The sequence below is a fragment of the Chroicocephalus ridibundus genome, chromosome 2, assembly GCF_963924245.1.
Source record: "Chroicocephalus ridibundus chromosome 2, bChrRid1.1, whole genome shotgun sequence".
Taxonomy (NCBI): domain Eukaryota; kingdom Metazoa; phylum Chordata; class Aves; order Charadriiformes; family Laridae; genus Chroicocephalus; species Chroicocephalus ridibundus.
The window spans coordinates 56,055,829-56,080,797 of NC_086285.1; the positions used below are offsets into that span (position 1 = coordinate 56,055,829).

At 40.2% G+C, this 24,969-nt stretch overlaps 1 protein-coding gene across 3 annotated transcripts in view; it reads left to right on the forward strand.

Moving 5' to 3' along the window:
* Positions 1-24,969, forward strand: part of POU6F2 (POU class 6 homeobox 2) — a 313,991-nt gene that overhangs the window by 108,419 nt on the left and 180,603 nt on the right. The gene's annotated exons all lie outside the window — the stretch shown is intronic.

Sequence of the window (24,969 nt, forward strand, 5' to 3'; positions counted from 1 at the left end):
CTAGTTCAAGATTCCCTTGGGAGTCCCCTTTCCTGAATTTGTTGTGAGTCAGGAAGTATTTCTGCCTGCCCCAGTGTGCTCCTGGTAGAGGAGCCAAAGAGGAGACGCACTTTTGCCTTTCTGTATCAGGTACTGATCTGATTTGCTCCCATCAGGAGATCAGATACTCCTTTGGGGGTGACTTACCCCGGTGGCTGCCTTCAATGACAAGCTGGCGCTCCTCAACGGGAGCTGTCTTATAGTCTTGGACCAGTTTCCCTTTGGTTTCGTAGCAAATAGGCCAGAGGCCTTCCTTTTCAGGCTCAGGTTTGTGCATTTCCAGTCTGCAGCTGAATGCGTGATTCATCATGCCCCTAATCCAGGGCTAGCTGTCTCTTGCTAGCCCCCTCACCCAGCTCAGTTAGTCGATGTTCGCTAGCAGGGTGGATTGGTTACGTGCAGAAAGACATTGCAGATGCTCTCCCAAAAGCCGTGTGTAATACTAAATGCTAATTTTTCAATGACAACAGTTCAGTGAAGAACGTAGTGCTCTTTGATAGGAATTTAATTTCTTTACAGGCTTTCCATGCCGTGGCAAAATTAACCCACGTGCATTTCACCTTTTTATGCCAGTGATAGATGTGATCCTCCTGATCCTACTCTTCCCCTGCATCTCATCCATCCAGAACACGTATATTGAAAATGCATTGATTTGTGGTGCAATTCTGAAAATCTTTTCTCTTCCCATCCCAGCTACAGATATATTTTAGCATTAGGTTTTAAGAGATGGGGTGGAAAATGCTGGATATACCAGAATAAAAGGAGAGAGTGTTGCAACTTGTGCCTTTTCCTTATTTCTTAGATGGCAGAAAAAAAATTCAAGTCATAAAACTGTAACTCCCCATTCAATTAATTTCTTGAATCTGCTTTGACCCCTGCAAATGCTTCAGGTTCTTGAGGTGAATGATTTACAGAATGTAAATAGGTGTTTAAAAACAAACTACTGGTGTAGTTTGAGTACTTTAATTCACCTTTACAACTAGGTACATGTAACTGTGGCAAACAGCAGATGAAAGATTTTGCTTAAAGATGATGCAGTGGAGGGGACTGACTTTTAAAGGAATGTTTCTACTGTAATTCTTTATCCTTCAGAATGATGCTGAAGGATAGAATAACACTAAGGGAGGAAGGAGGGAAATTGTATTTGTACTTGTGTAGGAGTCAGCCTGCTTACATTTCTGTGTATGAGTTGATCTGAGGACAGATCCCCTTTACTCAAAAAAGGGAGAGGGAGGGGGAAGATATATATACACACGTGTATTATGACAAACAGGTTATTTCCAAAACTTAGTGAATAAATAAAACTTGTTAAAAGCACCCAGCCTACTTCCAATGGTTTGTGCCATATTCAGAAAAGCCAGTATGAGCAACAAAATAAAATGCATCCCTTTTGCATTAAGCTTGCATTAATGTTGTTGTTTTGCTTGTAATGTTTTGATTGTCACATCCATTTTGGTCTGCTTCTTTCTTAGATTGTTTTCAGTGAGCTTTTAGCTGGCGCGAGTGTACAATGCTTCCCCACTGTTTGATGTTTTAACTGACCAATTAAGGAGGAAGTGTAGTTAAATTTGGTTAGCTGCATTTCCCCATCTCTTTCCATTTCTAATTCTTTTCTAGCACGCTAGTGTTTTAAAGGCGGCAGGCAAATCTTTCTGTTATAAACCAGTACTTCGCATATAGCCAAATGGTCCTTATCCAACAGTCACCTTTCAAATCAATGGGAGTCTTTCCACTGGCCTTGCCAAGCCCTTCTGTTGTGGGGAGGCTTATGTGTTCCAAGTGCTTTGCCAGACTGAGGTTTAAGTAATCAAAGTAGCACACTAAGGGCAAGGCGTTGTGTCATTTCACCCCCCCTGCAGTCATTTACACTCTTGTCAAGTCTGTGGAAGAATGCTTCCTCCCATTCCTCCCAAAAGGACAGTGCTGTGTCTCACGGCTTGTGTTGGCAGCAGAAAGCACTGAAGTGATACTGGATTGGACCCTCTGTGTTTAAAATTATCTTCAATTATTTTGTCATTGTAGTTCTTAGGGTACTAACCAGCCTTCGTCTTTGCCCACGATGTGATGTCCAGCCTTGTGGTAGGAGCCAATCTGTTGTGAAGGCTTTGCTCGGACATGGAGCTGGCTCCAAATGCTCTGTTTGGTGCCTTGCACAGCTTTGCAAAACTCTTATATTCTTAAAAAATGTAAAATAATGTTGCAAAATGCTGTGCTCAACTCTGGAGTCCCCTGTCCAGAAGCAGAGCTGGTACTTCTGCTGGCTGGTTCTGGTTGTGAAGTCACATACTGGTTGTGACACACATTATTATACACCGCCAGTGTTGAATCTAGGGGAAGGCTACAAGAGACTCAGACTGACATTTTAGGAGGTCCACATGTCATTGCTGGCACACGACGACAGAGCTATAGAGAAGAAGAAACAATTTTCTCCATTGCTTTTGTGGTGTTAAAAGTTATTTTAGGACTTTTTTCTATTGCTACTTTTTTTTTTGAATTGTTGGAAATATTAGTGGAACCAGCTAGTCCTTTTTAATTGAAGTATTGAACTCTTGTTTGGTAACAACTTTTCTAACTATACTGTTTGAATCACCTGAAAAAAATGTTATCAAAATCCATCAATCAGTTTTCCCCCCAAAAAAACTTTTCCAGATGTTAAAAAATGGCAAAAAACTTTGCAATAGTAATAAAATTATTAAAAAATCTCAGCTTTTCTTTATTTGCTTGTGAAAATGAAAGCAGATAAAGGCACAACATTTTGAGGGGGTTTGTGTTCTTTGTGTTGACTTGAGAATGTGCAGGTGAATGTTTCTTAGTCTTATCGTTACTTGCTACCATGTTAAATCCTGCAAACTGAAATATGAACCTCTTTAGAGAGCAACCCTATTGATATCTGGGTATACACTTGGGTAAAAATACTTTGGCTTGTATGAATGGAGCTACTCACAAGAGTAAAGTCCCCTTCCTAAGTAGAAGTAAGTTTGATCCAGACTGTAGTATCAGCCTAGTTATTTGCAGGGACACAGTGGGAAGCAGAAGCAATTTCTTTCATATTGTGCATCAAAATCCATTCAGATTTCCTAGAAGAGTCTGCTTTATTTCCACTTTATTAAATATAGTCTTGCTTATCCTCATACCGATTGTGTGTGTGTGTTTTTTCTGAATGTATCTTCCTTTATTTATTGTAATATGGGAATATTGTATTTTGCAGTCTGTAAATTAGATATTTGATTCAATGCAGTGGCAGAACACAAGAGTGTTAAAAATGTCCAATTCCAGCAGGCAAAGCCAAGGGATGTTTAAAGCTTGGTGCATATAATGTTTATATTACATTAAGTACTGTGTTATTGCACAGGATGCTTATTGTTAATGTCTGTAGGGAGAATCAGTTCCAAAGATTTCAATTTCAATAAACTGATTATGCAGTTCCACCACATACAATTAGGAAGGTAGTAATGAAATGGTTATGAAGTCCCCTGGCATTCTGTAGTTGTTTTTTTTAATTTTGTAAATAACATCAGGAGCGTTCTGGGGGGAAGTGTTTATGTATTTATTTATTATTGATTTTAAAAAAATACATTTAACATTGCTAGTTATTACAAATCCAGTCTCAGCAACAGGAAGGAGATAAGCTGTTTCCACATTATTAAATGCAGCATGCCTAGGGAATTGAGGAGATTTATCCTTTATATAAATATATTAAATATTAATGAATAGTGATTACAGAAATTAATTTATAGCTGCATTTAATTTTCTAATAACCTTTCATAGCTTTATTCCTTTGTTGCAAACAATGCATATTTAAATACAGCCCCTTGACAAATACCTTGGATGACTACGGAGTGATCTTGTCCACTGATCAGAGTGCTGCGTGCACTTCACCGCATAAGAGAGAGAGGATGAACTGGAAAGAGTTTGAATCCTGTCAATGCTCTATGGCATCTCATGTGGCAAGAAGAGAGGCATCTCACATCTTCTGAAGGGAAAAGCAGGGGCAAAACACAGAGAATCCAAAAACTTAAAAAAGATTGCTGTATCTTCCTACAGGCTACACTTGGCCCTTTTGGGAGACAGCGTCTATTATCACCTATTGTGAAAAACCAAAAAATATCTGGTTTGCTGTTTCTCATCAATTTGTGTGGTATGTTTTGAGCTTCTATGGCTCGACTTTCTTTAGGTTTCTTGGGAAGAATGCTTGCATTTATCTCATGTGCAACTTTTTGTCCCCATGAGTAAGTTTTCTACTTTTCCAGCTGCCAATAACATTTACCGTTGTTTTGTGGTTTATTTTTGCTCTTATTTGAGCTTAGGTCTAGGCACAAAACAGCTCCAGAGGAAAGGTCAGTTCCAATTCTGACATGGATTTGTTGCATTATCTCGGACAGGTCAATCTTGGGCAAGATCACGGTCAATCTACTCCCTGTGCCTAAGTTTCCCCATCAATGAAATAGGTGGGGGACATCTAATTTCTTCTCTTTTTTACTGGTCTAAACAAATGGGTGCAGGAGAGAGCTAAACTATTCTGTTTTTTCGGGTTGCTAGAGCTAAGCCCTCAGAGAATAGGGTGGATGTGAACCATATCTTACTGTGGCTGACTGCAGAGCTTCTAGACTTCCAAAACGAACTCTTCTTTTTTTTTTTTTTTTTTTTTTTTGTTGTTGTTTGGTTTTTTTTCTATGCAGATTACAGGGGGGAGAAACATAATAAAGAGAGGAAATAGTTATACTATACGTGCTTATTTTTTTCCCGTTCAAGCTTTGCCTGGCTGTTCTTGGGAATGAGACAAATGGATGAGTCTTAATCTGAGGGCCAATGGAGATCTATGGAGAATTTCCACAGATCTTGTATAGCCAAAGAGAAATAAGCTTTTGTGTCCTTTTCTATCCCTGAGCATGGTTAGAATTTGGGCCAATACTATCCAACAGGAATTTTAACATTCAGGAAATGGGTTTTCAGTGATTAGCTAGGTTTGCATGATGAAGCGTCCCTGAAAACTTCACAAACAATTAATTCATCCTCCTGTTAGCAAAACAGGGAGATAATTGAGGGAGACTTGGAGAAGAAGACACAGAGGGGTAAAAAGTCAGCCATGGATTGTCACCTTCAGAGGACATGGAGACTAATTCCTACCAGCTCAGCCATGGAACAGAAATAACAACAAAATTTCCAAACAGAATGGTGCACAATGGTGTTGTAGATACAGCAGGGTGCCAAAGGAATCTGTACACAGCTTGGTAATGCCAGTCACATGAGTTGCTTTGCTGAGTGCTAACAGTGGTGGGGGAAATATGATGGTGTCTTCATGTTAGGCGGATTTTAAACAGTGGTAGTTTCTCAATCTTATTTGAATTGTCTGCTGGTGTCTGCTGTAGATCTGAAAACCAAAGCACTTTTAAGTACATGATAAATTTATGATAAGAGGGAATTGCCAGATTCTGGGGCTGATGAGAGTATGTCTAAAGAAATGTTTATGTCAGAAGTGGGTGGAATGTGGGGCACAAAGGAAGTGGTTCAGCACTTGCTGGGACCTTGGCAAAGAGCACTGTTTGCATGTGCTCCTCCTGGTCTTTATCAGAAGATGGCTTGATGTTAACATGCTGACTCAAATTTATGAAAGTCAATAAATGTCTTTTGTGTTGAAATGAGTTAAGTTTGCGTCATGCCCTGCAAAAGTAAGTTCACTGCCCATGTAGAGCATCCCTGCCACCAGGATGCAGCAAATATCTTAGCAGAAGTTTCCTTTGCAGAGCAGATGCATTTAATTCAGGGTCAAAACTGCAATTTGACCAAGCAGGCATGTGTTTAAATCAACTAGATCCTCTTGTTTTTTGTTGTTGGGGTTTTTTTGTTTGGTTGGTTGAGTTTTTTTAAATCAGCAGATGAGAGCTTGAAAAGTCTAAAAACTGTTGAGCATTCAGAACCAGGACAAGTTCTCTGGGAACGCACCATGAGAGCAGTGTATGTGTTGGCCAACATGGAGTTGAGCAACACGTCAACAAACAGAGTGTCAGGGAAGACTGTAAACCCATTGGGAGTCTACTTGTTTGAACATTGATTCAGACATGGGTATTAGAATACAAAGAGCTACTCTGGATCTTATCTTCTGGCCTGCTGCCAGGTTCATTTCCAAGTTCAATGTTTCACGCTGCCAGCCTGAGCAATCTATGCCTTTGTGAGTCTGGACATAGTGACTCTGCTTGCTGTTGGTGAAATGCATGCTGTCCTCTTTGTGAGAAGGCAGACAACCCCTCTGCACCCCTCTGCTGTGCTATTTGGGGTCCCATGAGGAGAGGAATTTTTGAATAAAACTTGTCAAGCTTTCCTACCCTCTGGAGTGAACATATGAGAATCGAAAGCAGATAGAGTATTGTACAAAGGTATTTCAACTGTATTACAATGTGCCTGTCTGAAATTTTGAAAGCAAAGGTCTTTGGTCTGGTTTGTTGCTTGAAGGCATTCCCAGTTCTGTCTGCCAGAGCAGAATCTCACAGGATTGTGTTTTGTAGTCAGGATCATATAAATGACCAGTCCAATATACTGTCAGTGTAAGTCCCTGTATGTGTTTGAACCATTCACATCAGTAGATGCCCAAAGATGAATCCTTTCTGCAGAAGTAGCCATTAACACCTTCAGTTGTTCTGCTGTTTAAGCTTCCTCACTCAACTTTGACCCTGCTCTGCCCTCTGCGCTGAACCCATGTGTTGAACCACATCAGGGAGCCCATCCTGCTGAAAAGAATATTTTTCTTGTGTTCTCCCCAATCCAGCCAATATATCATTTCCCCCAGCTGGGTCACGACACAGGTGCATGAAAAGGGATGCCAGCACATCATGTTGTAGTGGATGCATAAACACATGGATTAGGTGCAGAAATGTATTCCGTTGCACCTTGGGGTTCTTTGCAGAGGACATGATGTTTAAGCATAAAAATATGCATGCAGAAGGGGTTTTGTTTAGCTGTCACTTAATCACCATGGCCGTACGTGTCGGCATGTGACTAGTTATACTGAAATTAAACATAAATGTGTAGGCTTAAAATTGAACAGTAAAAGATGATGACGTATGCCTGCCTAATCTTACACATGTCAGGACCAGATCTATAAACTCCCAGCAGAGCTGGAGGACAGTCAGACCTTCACAGGGTTCATCTGTTTGAGTGATCCATTGGATCTCTCATATATTCAGCTGAACTGCGTGAATGTCAGAGAGCAGAATTTGGCCATCTGGATGGAAATTAGGGAAAAACTTTACCACTCCTGGACTTGGCTTTTTCTCACGCAGATCGTCTTGTGTCTTTTGTGTGAATGGGCCCTAACAATTTGACAGAGCGATGATCTTTCATGTGAAAGCAGATGGTTACCTGGTGACACAGTGGGACTAGGTGGAATAATTGTGAGTCTATATAAATAGTAGGGAACGCCAAAGAAATAGACTTGGGGGAATTTTGATGCAAAGTGGTTGTGAAAACTTTTGAGCCTAGAGGATGGTAGTGGTGCCTAAGCATTTTCGGAGCGTTGGTGCAATCCTTCTGCATGAGGCAGCAGACTATGGAAAATCCTCACCAGAAGGATTGCTTTGGTGCATCCTCCTGTTCAGCGTTCGCTGTTGTCATCTGATCCATAGGGAATGGGAGTTTGATACAAAATTGACTCTGGAGTTCAGCTGTTTGAAACAGTCCTTGTTAGTTGGAAAGATGAGGGCTGTCACTTCCAATGTGTTCCCAGGTGTTTGCTTCGTAGCAAATGGAGAAGAGAAGACTATACACGTCTATTGGATCAGTGAGTCCGTTTCAAAACTCCTGACTGTGGGTTGCATTTGACTGCTTAGTTTGGAATGTGAATTTACTCTTCCTGGCCTCTGTTAGCTCCAGGAAATTGTCCCTCAAGGTAAACTGAGCAGAAGAAATTTCATGTTAATAATGCTGTCAACTGCCATTACCGCATCATTAATGTTTCTTGTCGTTTATTAAAAGCAAGTGATAATTACATTATATTGACTGCCATTACAGTAGGAATGCCCTCTAGTTTTGTGTTGTAAAAGGTATCAAATGAGTTCTGGAAAATGAATGGACCCAGAACCTGTGCATTTCTTAGAGCAGGTAGGAAGCTATTGTATTTAGATTGAGATCGTATGAATGGCTCCATAACTGCTCTGGAAAAGGTTTGAGGCTTCGGAAACTGAAACTCCGTGGTACAAGGGGACTGAGAGATGACTAAGCATGGCTCTGGCATTTGTCTTGGACCGTTTGCAACTTTCAAGCATACCCCTTGAGAATAATGACAAGGTGATGCATATTAGAAACGCTAAGGGTTATTTAAATTCAAATGTTTGTTTGGAATCAAATTGTCTGTCAAAGTGTAGGGTAGAAGCGCAGTGGAAAACTGTATTTTGTTTCTCTGTGGAGCACAATTCAGTGAGATCTGGCCTACAAATATGAAAACTCAGTCTTGGTTCTTCTGTTCTATTGAAATTATTTAAAAGTGTACTAAAAGAGAAGAATGATAATGATGACACTTTTAATTACCTGCATTATTGCCACCAATTGTAATAAAATTTAAATGTCAAAAACATTTTAAAACAAAACTTTTTTTTAAAAGTACAAATTCTGTATGTGTTAGACTATCCTCGAGTGTTTTTTACCCCCCAAACACCATAAACCTATAAAAAATAGGATTTGTGGTGGTTGTAATTGGACTCAGTACAATGTGTTACAACTGACAAATGCTAGACAATTGAGAATTATTAATAAAATCTAGAATTTCAGGAAGGAGGGCAGGGAGAGAAAGCTGTCTTTGGGTTTTTTTTCCAGCATGACTTTCAGCCTGGCTCAGGGGGGATAAAATGAGATGACATTGGGAAAAAAAGTACCGCACCAGAGCATGTAGTTATTGCTGTTTTGAATGCTTATGCAGCTGCTCCACTGGAGCCAGATTGATCCATTTCTAGGCAATGGTCATTATGTATCGTTTCATACAGAAAATGCAATGCTTTTCTTTTAAGTTGTCCTTTCTGATGGATGTTATTATGCTGAACCTTATTGCATTATATTATAGTTTTGAAATATTAAGATATTTATGTCTTTGGTAAGTACGGAAGAAGAGTGTGAATATGATACAGTGTTTGAAAATGTTTGTCTTTGTGGAGGAGGAAAGTATCCTTGGAAGATGAGCTGCTCCTAACGGGGAAATTCTGTTTTCTGTTCCATCATGAGAGAGTGAAGTGTGTGGGGCCTCCAGCCTCAAGGATGCCCTGATATGTTTTAAACCCTTGTGTTAGTGGCAAGATCTGACACCCATCTACTTTGACTTCCTCCACTGTTCCCATTTTAATGCAAAATATTTTTTCATCCCAAATACAAAATTATTCTCAGAAAGTAGTGGGTTTAAAAGTTGCCTTATATACTGCATTTGAGTTTGCTGGGTTTTTTAAAAGAGCCACCCCACCTTTAAAAACATAAACAATTAACACCACATATTTTTAATATTCTCGAAGTCACTGTTTCAGGGTTTTTGTTAAAGAACCCTCATAAAAGAAGAGGAAGATGGTATGGAAAAAGGGGAAGCTGATCAGGAAAGGGGAGCCAAGGAAAGCAACTATAGCCTGAAACCGATTCTTTCTTAGAAGAGGTATGTCAGGTGTCAGACTTTAAGTGCATTTATGTTACAAGAGTGCAGCCCCAGTGAAGAGCCCTGGGGAAAACTGTAGGGATGACTGTAGGAGTGCTTTTGTCCCCCGATATCTGCAGGATTTTTGTAAGGATTGCAGGGTATCTCTGAGATTAGATGATTAAGAAACCATTGACTACCAAGGTTTTCCTGTATAAGAAGGGGTGGTGTGATTTGCTGTGACGTTTGTCACAGATCATCAGAGTGGGGAAAAAAAGAGCTCAGAATTATAGATTTGCACACCTTAACCTTATTTTTATAGTCCTGTGGCCATTTTATTGTAAATAAATAAAGGGTGCGTGTTCTTGCTACCCCTTTTAGAACCGTGTGCTTCAAAAGGAAATGAAAGAAGGTTTTACCTTACCCTACCAGCACCCATTTTACCTAGATATGAAACATAGATGTTGTCACTATTCTTTGCAGTGACTAAACCACTTTTTTTCTATTCCATGAACTGTGTTGCCTGTAGCGGGTCAGCCTGAAGTTCTGGTATGAAATTATTTCAGTGCCCAGAGCTCAAGCACAAGGCACGCTCAGCATACTGCCCCATGCTGTATGTAGACAGATGCTGCCATGCCTTCACTCCCTGAAGGACAGGCTCTGCTCCCGAGGTACACGATGCTCAAACCGCTGAGCAAGTCTTTGCATTGGCTCTGCCTTACTTGATGAATGCTGGCCTAATATTTCGGGGAGCTATCCCTAGAAAGGCTGTTGCAGAAAAATCAACCCTTACTAAAACCAGCAAGCACTGGCAGAAACGCTGCTAGATGAACTCCCTTCCACTGTGTTGCTCCACATCAGTGCCTAAATCTGCCACCCGTGGCTTAGGAGAACTGATACTCGTGCTTAGTATCGAGTAGCCCACTGGTATTTCAGAGCAGATGGGCTGCCAAGACTGCTGCTGAGAGATCCCAGCATGGAAACGCTGCAGGTAAGGACTGTACTTAGAGACCCCAACTGCAGTGCAGGCTCCCCTGAGAAAGCACGGCATCCCTGCTTGCTGTGATAACTTCCAGCCCCACCACATGACACAAAACAGCCATCACGCCATCCTGTAAGTTGTTACGTCAGGTGCATGCACTGTCATATAACTCTATGTTTAAGATCTCAAACTTTGCAAAAGTCAGAGGTACTTCAAAGAAACCAGCAAGCCTGTAGATTACTGCCACAATTTGTCTCGGTGTTACTACGTGACATGAAATGAAACTTATGGGGAAGAAAGTAACTTTTGTGCAAGGAATTTTCATGCTGTTAACAATAGATATCACTCTGTATTAATTCTGTACTTGCATCTGCTCAGCTGCCAGAGCCCGATTCTTCAATGCCAAACAAAATTGTGTGAATGAAAAGAAAATATTTAAATTCTTAAGAAGCCTTGCAAAGCCTTGCAACCTCTTTAAGACCTGAGGGTAGTGCCACACACTCACTCTGTGCACAGGGGGGTCTTACCCCAGGGGCATAAAGAAGCATCACTGGTGCCTCATACTTGTGTTAGTTCAGTGAGTTTGCTCACAATAGTGAATTTGTGCGCTGAGACCTTTGCTTACTGCAACACACTCTACTGCACCAGGGATGGTGAAAGTAGAAGTGCAAGTCTCCTTCAAATTAAACTCCAAAAAGGAATCCCGAACTGCAGTTCTCTGTTCTCATAGAATCATAGAATGGTTAGAGTTGGAAAGGACCTTAAAGATCATTTATTTCCAACCCCCATGCCGTAGGCAAGGACACCTTTCACTAGACCAGGTTACTCAAAGCCCCATCCAACCAGGGCTTGAACACTTCCAGGGATGGGGCATCCACAGCTTCTCTGGGCAGCCTGTTCCAGTGTCTCACCGCCCTCACAATAAAGAATTTCTTCTTGATGTCTAATCTAAATCTACCCTCTTTCCGTTTGAAACTGTTATCCCTCGTCCTATCGCTACACTCCCTGATAAAGAGTCCCTCCCCATCTTTCCTGTAGGCCTCCTTTAGGTACTGGAAGGACACTAAAAGGTCTCCCCGGAGCCTTCTCTTCTCCAGGCTGGACAACCCCAACTCTCTCACCCTGTCTTGATAGGAAAGGTGCTGCAGCCTTCTGATCATCTTCATGGCCCTCCTTTGGACTCACTCCAACAGGTCCCTGTCCTTCTTATGTTGGGGGCCCCAGAGCTGGACACAGTACTCCAGGTGGGGTCTCAGCAGAGCAGAGTAGAGGGGCAGAACAACCTCCCTCAACCTGCTGGCCACGCTTCTTTTGATGCAGCCCAGGATGTGGTTGGCTTTCTGGGCTGTGAGCGCACATTGCTGGCTCATGTTGAGCTTCTCATCCATCAACACCCCCAAGTCCTTCTCCTCAGGGCTGCTCTCAAGCCATTCTCTGCCCAGCCTACATTTGTGCTTGGGCTTTCCCCGACCTTGCACTTGGCCTTGTTGAACTTCATGAGGTTTGCATGGGCCCACCTCTCAAGCCTGTCCAGGTCCCTCTGGATGGCAGCCCTTCCCTCCAGCGTGTCGACTGCACCACAAAGCTTGGTGTCATCAGCAAACTTGTAGAGAGTGCACTCAGTCTCACTGTCCATGTCACTGACAAAGATGTTAAACAGCACCGGTCCCAGTATTGACCCCTGAGGAGCACCACTCGTCACTGGTTTCCATTTAGACGTTGAGCTAGTGGCCCCAACTCTTTGAGTGCTGCCATCCAGCCAATTCCTTATTCACGGAGTGGTCCATCCGTTAAATCCATGTCTCTCCAGTTTACAGACCAGGATGTTGTTGGACATGTGGGATGCATGGGACAGTAAAATGCTTTGCACAAGTCCAGGATGGACTTCATCAACTGGATTTATACTCTGTATCTATTTTAAAAACATTTCCTGTTGGGTTTTTTTTGGCTTTGGTTAACAAAGTGTAGGAATGTATCACCACCCTTCACTGTTTTGGGCAACCCTGTTTGTGGTCAGTTTTTGAAAAGAAAGGATTCAGAGGATGCTGTTGTACAGCATGCACCTCCTGTGCTTCTCTGCGGATAACCCATAGGCTGCTGGAGCTGTGCAGAAGGGGCTTGCATTTGTCCCCTGACCAGTGCTCCACAGTAATCTTATCCAAAAGGCAAATATAGAGTTGAGGCATATTTCAGCAGTGAACCAAGAAAGCAGCATCAGAACAGGAAAATTTTCATCGATAACAGATCACGGGTTCAGCTAGCTAAGGAGGACAAAAGGAAAAGATATTGTATCTATAAGTCTAAGTAAGCCTGTGGGTGTGTATTAAAGACTTAACTCAATTTGAAAAATGCTGCCCAAATTTGTTTCTACTGTGAGTAAAGTGTTTCTAAGCCTCAGATGAGCCATTATATTTATCCAGCATGACATCTGTTAAAATATTTTTGAATGAAGAGCCTGTATGGAGCATACATAATAAGATAGCTTTTGTGAGCATGTTTGTATTCCTGATAGATGAGAATGGCTCATTTGGAGCCATACCAATTTTACGCTGTTTAGGAGGTGTGCTAGATCCCAGATGAAAACCCACAAGAAAATGTAATTAGTGGAACAAAATTTAGTGCATATGCCCCACGGCTAGTTTTTACATTGCAGCAACTTTGCTGTTAATTTTTCTTCTTCTTTGTCGAAGTACTGAAAACAAGAGATTATCAAGTTAGGAACCTAATCACATCACAAAATCAAGTATTATTTTCCAGTGCTTCCATATCTTTTTTTTTTTTTTTTGTTAAAGAACATTTTTAAAGGGACCCAATTCTCTTTTCATTAAGAAAATAAAACAGCTAGGCTCATAAAGTTTGACCTTGGATTGTAAACTGGCAGAACCCAGCTAATGGAAACACTCCCACTGAAATAAAATGGTCAAGTTTCTTGAGTAGAGATTTGTAGGATCTGGCTTCTGGTTCACCAAGTTTCAGGCCAAAGCAAATTTTACAGCCAAGTTATAAATATTTGAAAAACGGGGAGCATAATGGAAATGCTGACACAACCTTAACCATAGAGGCATAAGCAGCACAGTGTTATAATCTGGCAGTGCTGTTTTGATAGTGGTTATATGATAATGCAGTCCAGGCCTGGAGCACTTTTAGCTAAATGTATCATTATGAACCTAATTTACTTAGACCTTCATGTAGTCATTCACATTAAAAATTTCTAGTGCTCTGATGTATAGATCAAGACAGTTTCTTTCTCCCTGTTTTATACCAAACAGATATATGTTAAAGTACACAATAAATAGGTAGAGTATTAAATTGCTGAGGCGGTGTTTCTTGAGACTTTTCTTCAGACCACCATTTACTAAACGCTATCATAAGAGCTATATATCCTTCGTAGTGTTAATACGTAACCAGAACAAACAGAGGACATAGGAAAGGTGGAGAAAAGTTAGATATATAAGCAAGAAAAAGTGAGTTATTGATTTTATTGACTGGTCTGTTAACTTCTGACATTGCAATAAAGCCTTATTTATTTGTATACAGAAGACTCAATTACATAGATACATATCATTTTAACAACTGGCTTATTTACAGGAGAATTGCAGCTTCATAAATAATACAGACCTGCATTTCTCAAGCTGATGTTTATCCATTGTTACCATTTAGGGAGTTGTGGTGTCCACAAATGCTCTTCAGAGGAAATTCATTAGAATAATATTAAGTGAAAATAATGCTATAATAACAATGCACATGCGAGTACACTAACACATAAAAGTGGTGTGCTTCACAATGACTGATATAAATCCTGCTGCATCCTGTTTTTTGTATACTACTGTCATGAATGTCAGTCGTACATATTATTGTAGAGAGATGTATTTTCCCTGGAAGATCTTTAAATACGTTTTTAACTGAGAGGACAGTAAGTATGGATATGAGGAGGTTTTGTTTTGTTTTAGTGTGGTTTTAATCTAGATTGAGTTTTGAACCCAGACATCCCTTGCTGAGTTAAATCTTAGCGCGTTGTTGTCTATTTAATCAACAGGTCCTACAGAATAACAAGGGGAGCGATCTGGGTGGTGGTTAATGGAATGACTGATTGTGACTAGAATCTCAGTTGGGACTATATAGTTGGTAGTGAGCAAATCATATTTCTTCCAGCAATCCTTCAGTAGCCAGCACGTGGAGTGGGTTAAGGAGAGGGAAGGTGAAGAGAGTAGGAGCCTTCTGTGCTTATATGAGGATCCAAGGCAGGCATGCAGTGGCTTTGTCTCAAAGCCAACGTCAAGTTATCCTGGACACCTGAGTGCAGATTCCTTCAATGTGAAGGAAACGTAACTCTAGAGCCCAATTGGCAGACGTTGCACCATGTCCAACATAGGTGTTTGCCCTGGGTAGCGTCAGATGATAAGAAGGCTGTGGCTGGAGGAAGCTGCATACTGGCAATACCTGCCGATACGACCACTCTAATTGACATGCTCCTTTGGTCCAAGACTTCTCTAAGCTCTGAGGGCCTAACAACATTCTCCACGTGTAAGATGAAAGGAGCTAGTGAAGGTCTCGTGGGAATTCTGTGATAGTTGGGCATTGAGCCTAAATCTTGCTTTTGCTGGATTAGCTCCCGGTCTTTCTTTCCTTTATGTTAGCCATAAGGAACGGCCAGTGGAAGTGTTGGCTATTTCAAACCAACCCTGACTGTCTTCTGCATATCCTCAAAGCCAGGGATGCTAAAAGAAGCTATTGAGAAGGCAACAGCGATCCACTTCTGGAAAGCACATCAGGTGTTCTGAGCCATTTGTTGGCTGCTGTGGGATCTGGCTTATAGGAAAGGTGGGCCCAAGGTCCTCTTTGCTCCAGGTCCACTGTGGCCAGACACAAGCTAGCTTCTGCCTAGAAGCAACATGGCTGTGTTAGTGATGCACGGCTTGTATTTACAGAGCACCACGTGAACACAGCTGTGTGGCTTCCACATCAGGGCTGGCTTATGTCAGCTCAGCTGAGAGTATGGACAAAGAAGTTCAGATGTGTTTGTCTGTGTGTACCTCTAGACATTGGCTTATTTTTTGCAAATATAGGTAGATTCTTCTAACGGATTGTACAGGTCAAAATCAGATGACACAGCTCTTGCAGAAATATAGGATAGTTAAAAAATCTTCTCTTTAAAAGCATTTTTAGAAGGAATCAGTGATTACTTTTTGCCCAACTCCAAATTATGTTTAGTAGGCACGTACACATAGTCTGAGATCTGACATAATCCTCAAAATAAATAATATAACAAATGGAAGCTGATGCTGGTTTTGTGTTGTTGTGTAATGGAGTTAGAATAATGACAGGACAATAATATAATAGAATTCTGCAAAGCCCTCACTCTACTTGACTTTAAGTGGAAGTAAAATCTTAGAAATGAGAGGACAATAAAATAATGCTTTGTAAAAAGGATAAAAGAATAATGTTACCTAAGTCTATTAGTGACATAACACACTATGAATGCACTTAAATTAATAGCATCTTTTACCAGTATATATTTTTCAATTACTGTAATGCTGAAAAAATAAACAGAGTAATAATATAAAAATGAAAGGGATGTAGGAAACTAATTTGTTTAAAAATACGTGTCTATATATAGAGAGGCGTACATATATATATGAACACAGGCATTCTCATGGAGTAGGAAGAGTTTGTATATTCCGTATAATTTAATCCTGTTAGGATGTATTGCAGTGCCCTTTCTCACTCTTTGAAGCAAGTTGCCGGCCACTTGGTATTTTGGCAAAGCTAGGTCACGTGGCTTCTTTTTGCTTTTTTTCCTTCCCGCACAGCATGTTGTTACAAAGAGGTCTTGCCATGACAAGGTATTACTAACCAGGAGATCTTTCATGTAATATGACTGTCCTGGGATATATGCCTATTACGTGTAAAGCTTTTTTAACCTGTACTGTATTCTTAAACCCTTCCTAGAGAACTAATCCAACACATGTGAAATTCGGTGGGAGTTCGACTGACATAAAGGCAAGATCAACATATTACAGGAAGAGCATCCAAATGTTTGTAAACCACTTGGTTCTTTATTTTCCTGCAGATCTATTTTAGGGTATTTTTAGTGTGTGAAAGAACATCTTAGTGTTTCAGTATCATTGTCTCGTAAATAGCTGCTTAAATTCAGGAGGCAGACAGGATGATAATGCGGACTACTAGGTTTTTAGATCTTTTTTGTATTTTTAGCTTTTGGTCTACAGAGGAGGAAGGGAATAGATGTGTGTATGTGTGTGAACCAAAAGCCCTTGCTGTGTGTTTTAAACTTGGTTTAGTGATGGTCAAGCTTGACATAGCTTTCAAGACCTGGCCGGCAGACTGAATGCTCTTTAAAAACAGATAAATATAAAGTGTTTGGGAACTCTTGGCAAAAGCTCCTTGTAAATAGTCACTACAAGTGATTTCAGGCAATAATAAAGAGACAGAAGTTAATTCAGTTCAGGATTTACAAGATTTGGAGGCATGCATGCATACCATGAGTTTCTGCAGCTCCCAGCCAAATACTTTCATTTGAAATAATGGCTCACCCTGCTGAGCCACATCATGAGAACTTGCAGCACATATCAAACAGCACAGGCTGCTTTTGAAGGGGGAGGGCTGTTGAATTTTTGTAGCTAGGAATTTCTGAAGGTACATGTGTAGCTAAATAGGTTTATAATGTAGACTTACCAGTTCTGTGATTTAGTCTGATCTAGGAGCGTGGTCTCCTGCATACAGAGTTGCTGCCACTGTTAAGGTTTCCTCCTGGATCTCAACTGGACTCCTACAGTACGCTGCTCTGTGGGACGGCTCTTTCAAGATTCTCAATAAAGTCTGAACAGCTGAACAACCTGTAATGAGACACTTGATGGAGCTGCCCCACAGGGCTGTGTAAAGACCACAGCAGAGAGTGTGAAATTGTTAAAGACACCACAGGGATGAAACCAGACAGTGAACTCAGTAGCAAGAGTGATAAAGCGCTGTTGCTTGACCATACGTGCTGGTCAGGATGCTTTGGTAGGACTTTACATATATTGTGGGGTGCGTTTTGCTGAATGCTTGCTCTGCTGAAGATCTAAGTGTCAGGTGCTTTTACTGGGTTTAATTGAATGCTTCCTCCCTTAACTGCGTATTCCCCACTCACTGAACCAGATGATTTGAATTTCTAAACAGGCTTTCATAGGACTGGTAGGACACTAGGTTCATCCCCTCCCCTGGGAAGTTTTTTCTTCCCAGTCCCTGGAAGGTGTCAAAGCTGTGAGTTAAATTTCTGTCATCAGCCACCTACCTGTGCCCTATCCTTTGTAAATAAGTCTATCAACATAACTTGTAAAAAGCAAAAGATGTCAGTCATGCTCTCCTTTTTTTTCCATCCAGAAGCCTGAATTACTGCGCACCAGAGGCTGTCCACGTGTAGTACCTGGCTTTCAGTAGCCTGTAGTGCCAGCAGCCAAGCCCATAATACATAAATTGTGCAAGGTTCCACAGGGAAACAGCAATGTATATCATTATAAGATATCATCATAGTCTACCTTATTTCGGGGAGGGCACAGGAGTCAGATGGGGAGGGTGAGTTTCAGGAAGTTGGGCTTTTGGTGGAAAGCTTGCCTTCTGCCCTGTTAGGAATAAAAACACATGCGTAGATAAATGCTGTGAAAATCATACAGTAATCTTAGTTAGCTGTAAAGATGGCAAACTGTAGCAGTTGTTCCAAAATAGATGTTCTTTAATGTGCTCACTCTTTGGCATTTAGTAAGTTTCCAGGGGTGGAAAGAAAGGAAAGTTTAATTTAGAGAAGCCTCATGCCCTTCTTAGCTAGGGATCAGTTGCCCAACATGAAATAATAATGCATTCAACTGTCCATCTTCTGGTAAGTAACCTTTATCATCATTGCATTCACCAGCACTAACAGCAAACAGTGAGTAGGAAACGTTGTATGAATTCAGGGAAAACTGATAGGGTCTTTGTGACCTTAATGTGATTATATTTGTGCTAATGCATACAGTATAAAAGAAACTAGAACTCTCACTATGAAGGGTCCAATTCATTAAAAATGCATGTACCGTTAACAAGGGATTTTTATGCACCGTACTTAGGGGGTGAAGAAAAGTAGAATGAGTCTATTTTGAATAAAGAACATACTTTTGCAATTATATCCCTTCACCTTTTCTGTGGTAGCGACACTTCTTTTCTCACATGAAATATCTGAAGTGGAAGCATATTCATATAGGCACCAATAAGAAAAAAAATTCACTTGGGAAAAAGAGAAAGAAAAAAGGTAAGACAATGAAGGAGGAGCAAAAGTAAGGATGGGAAAGAAAAAAATTTAAGGCAGTTGGGAGAGCTGGTTTTTTGCGTTATCTGTGATTTTTGTGCCTTGGTACGGTAGGTTTTTTATTTCGTGGTAAATATTGCTGGTGGTTGCCCAGGAGAAGTTCTCTGTAACATGAATCACTTTAATAGCTTGATTTTCATTATAAACAGGCATGGAGTTTTAATGTTACCAATCCCAATCTAGAAAGATTCAGGTGTGTAAATACAAGCCAAGTTCTATGCATACGGGCAATGCGCACAGTGATTTCGGCTACCTTATATGTCTTGTGGGAGAAGATCCTTTAGGAGAAAATATCCCCAGGGACCAGGCAGAGGCGAGATTTTGTGCTCTGCTGGCAGAGTGATTTTGAGCTCCGCGGTGATATTGGTAGCTTTGCAGTAGCAACTGCGTGGCAGTTTCAGATAAGTATAAGACTGTGGGGTTTTACTTACTTAAGTACTGAATGATACAGTCAGTAAAGCAAATCTGCTCTATTCATTCCGCTGTCTAATTCCGTCCATTTTGTATGCAGGATTTTTAGCTTTTCTGTACAGGATATTGCATTGACATATGTGTCAATACAGTAGATCAATATGGCATTTCCTTATCACACTGCAAACATTTTCAAAGGTAAACTAGAAGGTTTTTGCACATAGGTAGGGGAAAATTAAGAGTGAGAGTTATGTAAATTGAGACAGTCTGACATTGTGGAAGATAAGCACAATACTTGTGTAGTGTGCTAAAATGATTGAACAGTAAAATAGTTATATTGTCATTGTTAGGTTTCAGGGTTAACAGGGACTGGTGGTAATTCTGCATGCACCCAGATCTCTACTTGTTTGGCGTTCTTTGTGAGGTTGAAATCGCTGCCTAATAATAAAAGCTTAGAATCTGAAGCAGAGGTCATCAGGAAAAGGAGAATTAATAATCTGTGGAATAACCTGATACTTAGAGAAATTCTATGCAGTCCAGATGAGTGAATTGTATGCTGCATCTTGGTCATAGACTGGAAGAAGACAACTCTCTAACTGCTTGAATTAAATATGAGAAGTCCGAGCTTAAATTCATACCTTTCAGTGGGTGTGTCATTATTCTTAGTTACTTTCTGAGCTTGATTTTCTTTGCTGAGGTAATAGGAGTATCTCCCCTGATAACCATAGGATAATACTGATGTTAAATGGATTCAGCATAAAATCTCAATTTTCTCTCCTGCAAGTGTTGTAAAATTTAGATATGTTTGTGAAATTCCGTGTAGCAATCTGATTACTAAGGTTTTATGATGAGGTGATTTGGAAAGGCTTCCCAGCTACACATCCAACCTCTGAGGCAGCAGGAAAATGAAAATAGTGAAATTAAGAGCCACAATACGGTGCTTCGTGGCACAATGAGGATTGTTTGAAGGAAATGTTATGTTTTTTCATTATTAGCTACATCTTTTTCTTTCAGCTATGAAATTTTGTTCAGCAAGATTGCTTCTGGTATAATTGCTGACAATTAAGGGTTCATTTAATGAAGAGCTGAGTTACTTTAAACAGAGATGATGGACTTTCACACGCCATACCCAATAATTTTAATATTATCAGTCGGTCTGTTTAATTTCTTTTAAAAAGTTATATTTTTTTCTCCTGATAATATGGCTTATGATCTAAATGCAGCTATATTACATGCTCAGACTGTGAGTTTATTAGTTTTAAAAATGTAAGACTGTTTTTTTCTCACAGGCAGTATTTTCAATTTAATGATTTCATTCTTAAAGCTGTATCTTTAATGTGAGTTGGCACAATGAGTAAGAAAAAAGTCTACTTTTGATTTCTTATTGTTACAGTTACTGAGAGATAAATACAAGTAATTTAATGTCACATTGTGGAACTATCTAAGGATTTTAATATGAACTCTTGCTTGAAATGCTGTATTCTTTTATTAATGTTGATTCATTTAAAATATTTGCTTAAATGGGTATCTCAGAAGGATTTATGTGTTCTTTTGATTACTGAAAAACTAGTATTATTAAATTTGATCCCGCTTGATTTTCAAAGCATTGAGTGATAAAGAGAGGAGGCCCAGCATCTCAAATACAAATGTGGGGCACATTGAATTTGTTCTTGAGAACCGTGAGGAAGTTATTTATGTCCAGATCATCTGCTGAGGCTAGTCCTCTGCTGCGGTTTGAGCATTGGCTTTTGGTGAGCTTCGGTGTGGAGAGGAGACACTGGTGTGCATCATGCCTTTGAGCAGGCGCAAGCACACATCTGCAGATGAACCAGGAGGTCCAGGACAGAGCTGGATGTACATGTTTAATGTACTCCATCATATGTCCTGTAATGCTCTTTGGTATAGTCAAGTGTGCCAGTCAGCTGCAGGTTCTCCGCGAGCATCAGACATGATGTGAGACAAGGGCTGCTGGGACAGGCAGTGGGTCCTTGTGCAGGGTGCTGTGGAGCACGGGCAGGCTCACTTTGCCAGAGCTGCTGGTAGCCCTGGAGCTGCCAAGGAGTCACAGAGCAGTTTTACCTATGCTTTCTTAAACCGTGTAACTACAGCTGAGGAGATCTAGGTACCTAAATGGTGCTGATTTGAGAATGCGGATCCGAGTCCCTCTGTCCATCAGTTGCTCATTTGTAAAGTGGGGGACTAGAACATTCCCTCCTTCGTGGGCCACTGGGACATAATGACATTTAGAACTGAATTACCTGTTGTGTTGCTGAAGATGTGTAAGAAACAAAAAGGAAGCAAACTGTGGAAAGCCTGTTTATAACTGGTGTGTTTACAGTTATAATTTTGTATGAGGCTCGGAGGCCTTGGGATGCGGAAATTTTTTTCCTTATGATGTTTCTCTTGTGGTTTTCTCATTTTAAAACCAGGTATTGTTCAACAAGGTTTTTTGCTTGGTTTTGGGGATTTTATTTTTTTTTCCTTTTTGATAAGGGAAGAAGAGGGTTGCCTTTGCTTTACTTAGCTTTATTTTAAATAATATTTTATTTTAAGAGGGTTATTTTACAATGTTTACAGTGCACTTCAATTTTTTATTGTGTCATGCCCTTCCAGCCCCTTGGTGGGATGAGAGGTGAGTGTGTGTATTATATAATTTATAATTAATTTATGATGAATCACATATGATGAATACTGCTTATTAAATATTAAAGCCTTGTCTACAGTCATGGCTGTACCATGGCAGTAGCACTCCTATCTGTTCATAAGGTTCTACTGAGCAAACTCATGGACTTATCCTGGGATGGCAGCGTTCAGTTATAAGAGAAGTCTTAGCTCCCTGCCTAAACAAATGGTGTTAAGGAGAATTACTTTTCTTTCCAGAGTAGGTGCCCTGTTACTGCCTTCTCCCTGCCCCGTGTGCACCAGCAATCAGAGGTGTAATGAAAGTACAATCTCTGCAAAGCATAGCTGAGAACAGAGAAGATGCTGCTGGTAGTTCCCCAGCTCCATGGGGACTGCTATGAGTCCTGATTCCTTGCTGCCATACCCCTTGCTGACAGAAAGCTGAGCAGCGCTGGAGGATAGCCTAACAGGAGGTGATGGCCTGGATCTGGACAAGTGGAAAATCTAGGCTAGATTTTGACAGGCCATTTTTATTAGTGAGGACTGGAATTTGGACAGGGGAATAATCTACCTGCAGAGGTCATTCCAGCATCTGGAACTAATGATCTCCCAAATAAAGGTGGTAAAACAGAGGGGGAAAACAGTGAAGGGGATTGTGCACTGCCATTTTAGGGCAATAGTCTTATTGAAGGTATTTTTCCAAATCAGTAGAAATGAGTCTGTGAATCGGAAATAGTAGCTGTGACACAGAGCTCTCCCGACTCCTCAGATCCTCTGAAATCAGAGGAATCCACCCGGTCAACATCATAAGGCAGAAAAGGAAAAGTAGCCTTCTACCAGTGTTTTGTGCTCTACTTCACCTTCCTGGGAGCTTTGACCTATGCGTCTCACTGAAGATAGTGTACAGCAAGGAACAAATGCTGTCACTGTGTGTGAGGCAACAGAACTTAACCCTGAAATCCTCGCTTTACTGTATTTACTGCCAGCCCAGCAGGCAGATTTTCCTGTGCCTTTAGAAAAAATCTTGGCTCTTGAGTGGCTGTTATAGCAGGTAGATTAGAAGGGGCACGAGAGAAAATGTGAGAATTTCGGTCTGAGAATATGACATGCATAATTTCATATACAGTGCCATGGAAAACCATGTTCATGCATGTGAAAGTGTGTTCTGTTTTGCTGACATGCCTGCATCATATCGAAAGTGAGCTAGAAGCAGCAGGCAGAGCATTTGAGCGCTAAAATAAAAACATACATCACCTGCGATGAGTGACCGTATGAAAGGAATGTAATCCTAAGTGGTTCCAATTAGTACAATGCAAAAGGAAAGGAGGGTAATTAATTTTGCCTTTATGGTCCTGTATAACCCACTTGTACTACATACAGCTTGTGAGATGAAATACTGCAAAATCCTTAGGGTACAGATAACAGAAAACAATGGTTCTTAGGATAGCTGCACCATGGAAAAAAATACTAATGCACAGGCGTATTTCTCCGAACTTCTTATTTATTCTCTGAGAGCTCAAGCTGTAGTAATTGCAATAAAATCTAATTCTAGTGAATATCTGACTTCAGTTTTATTTTTCTCCCAAAGCTTTCATAGGAAAATTTAATGGCATGACAGATTATTAGGAACTTGTTTTAATATTAATTAAATCACACACAAAGACAAAATTCTCAGCCCTTAAAATTACATAAACAAAATTGATTTATAAGGTTTGATCTTAACGGGGAGTGATATATTCATTGGAGTTGAGCCTTTGATCTAATATCACTTTATACATACATCTGTGATGAGAAGATTAAAAAAACCCCACCCGTAACAATATGCGGAAATTAACCAAAGGTAAAATTGTGTTTAGTGACATCACACTTCGTTTTGTATCGGAGGAGCCCATACTGAAGAAAACCTATCTTTGGTTTTAGGGATGGCAGCAACATTAGGATTGTAATGAATTTGAAGGAAACAGTTTTCACTGAGTCTCGCGTATCTAGTTACATTTCTTTCTTTTCAAGTAACTCAGATGAGTAAATTGCACATAAAAAATTTAGTGACTGGGTCTCTTTTTGCATGTTATTAGGCAGTTGTTGGAGTCCTCACTGATTATATTGGGTCAGCTTATTATTACATGACAGTGGTCATTAAAATGCCAAACATATTTTTATAGAACTCACTTCATTAAATGTCAGCAAGTCTGTATGTTTTTATTAGTTCCAAATCAGATTTTTCAATAGACCATTTGTAAGTATTCCCAAATCAATGTCAATTTCTGACTTTTTGAGACCACACAAAAATACTACAAATTAATCAGATTTTCAGATTTCTGCATAATAACTCTGCACATTTATTGTTTAATCCTATTCTAAAATGCTGTTATGATTGACACCTTGCTGTGGAGATAGAAGTCAATTGAATAATATGTAGCAGTCAATTTTATTTGTACCTTAATGTGCTGAAGTATTTTTTTTTCCACATTTCCATTATTTATAAGTCTGTCCCCTTGGAGAATATATAGAAGAATTTGTTTTAAATGAGCTGATAATACCCTCTTTAAAATTTATAAGTATGACAGAATCGTACTTTTTTTCCTTACTGCGCTGGGGTGTGCCAGTAAACCGGTTCTGAATTATCTTGCACTTGCTATTCATAGGACAAACATTGGAAAAGAGCATCTCGTTAAGGTTTACTTAGAACAGAATTTCAACCACTCATCAGAAAAAAACAACAGAACAGGAGCTATCGTAACAACCAGGAAACGTGACGCCGTTGCCAGGGTTTTCTTTTTAAGATACCACAGTACTCTTGCAGCTACTTTTGATATTTGCTGTCATTCTTTCAGCTTCAAAGATAAATGTGGGCCTGATCATGCCATCAGCGCTGAAAAACTTTGTGAATCAACATGAGTCCTTCACCCAGAGGAAACGGAGGATTGGGACGGGGTTTTGAAAACATCTTGGTACTTTCTTACAACTGATAAGACA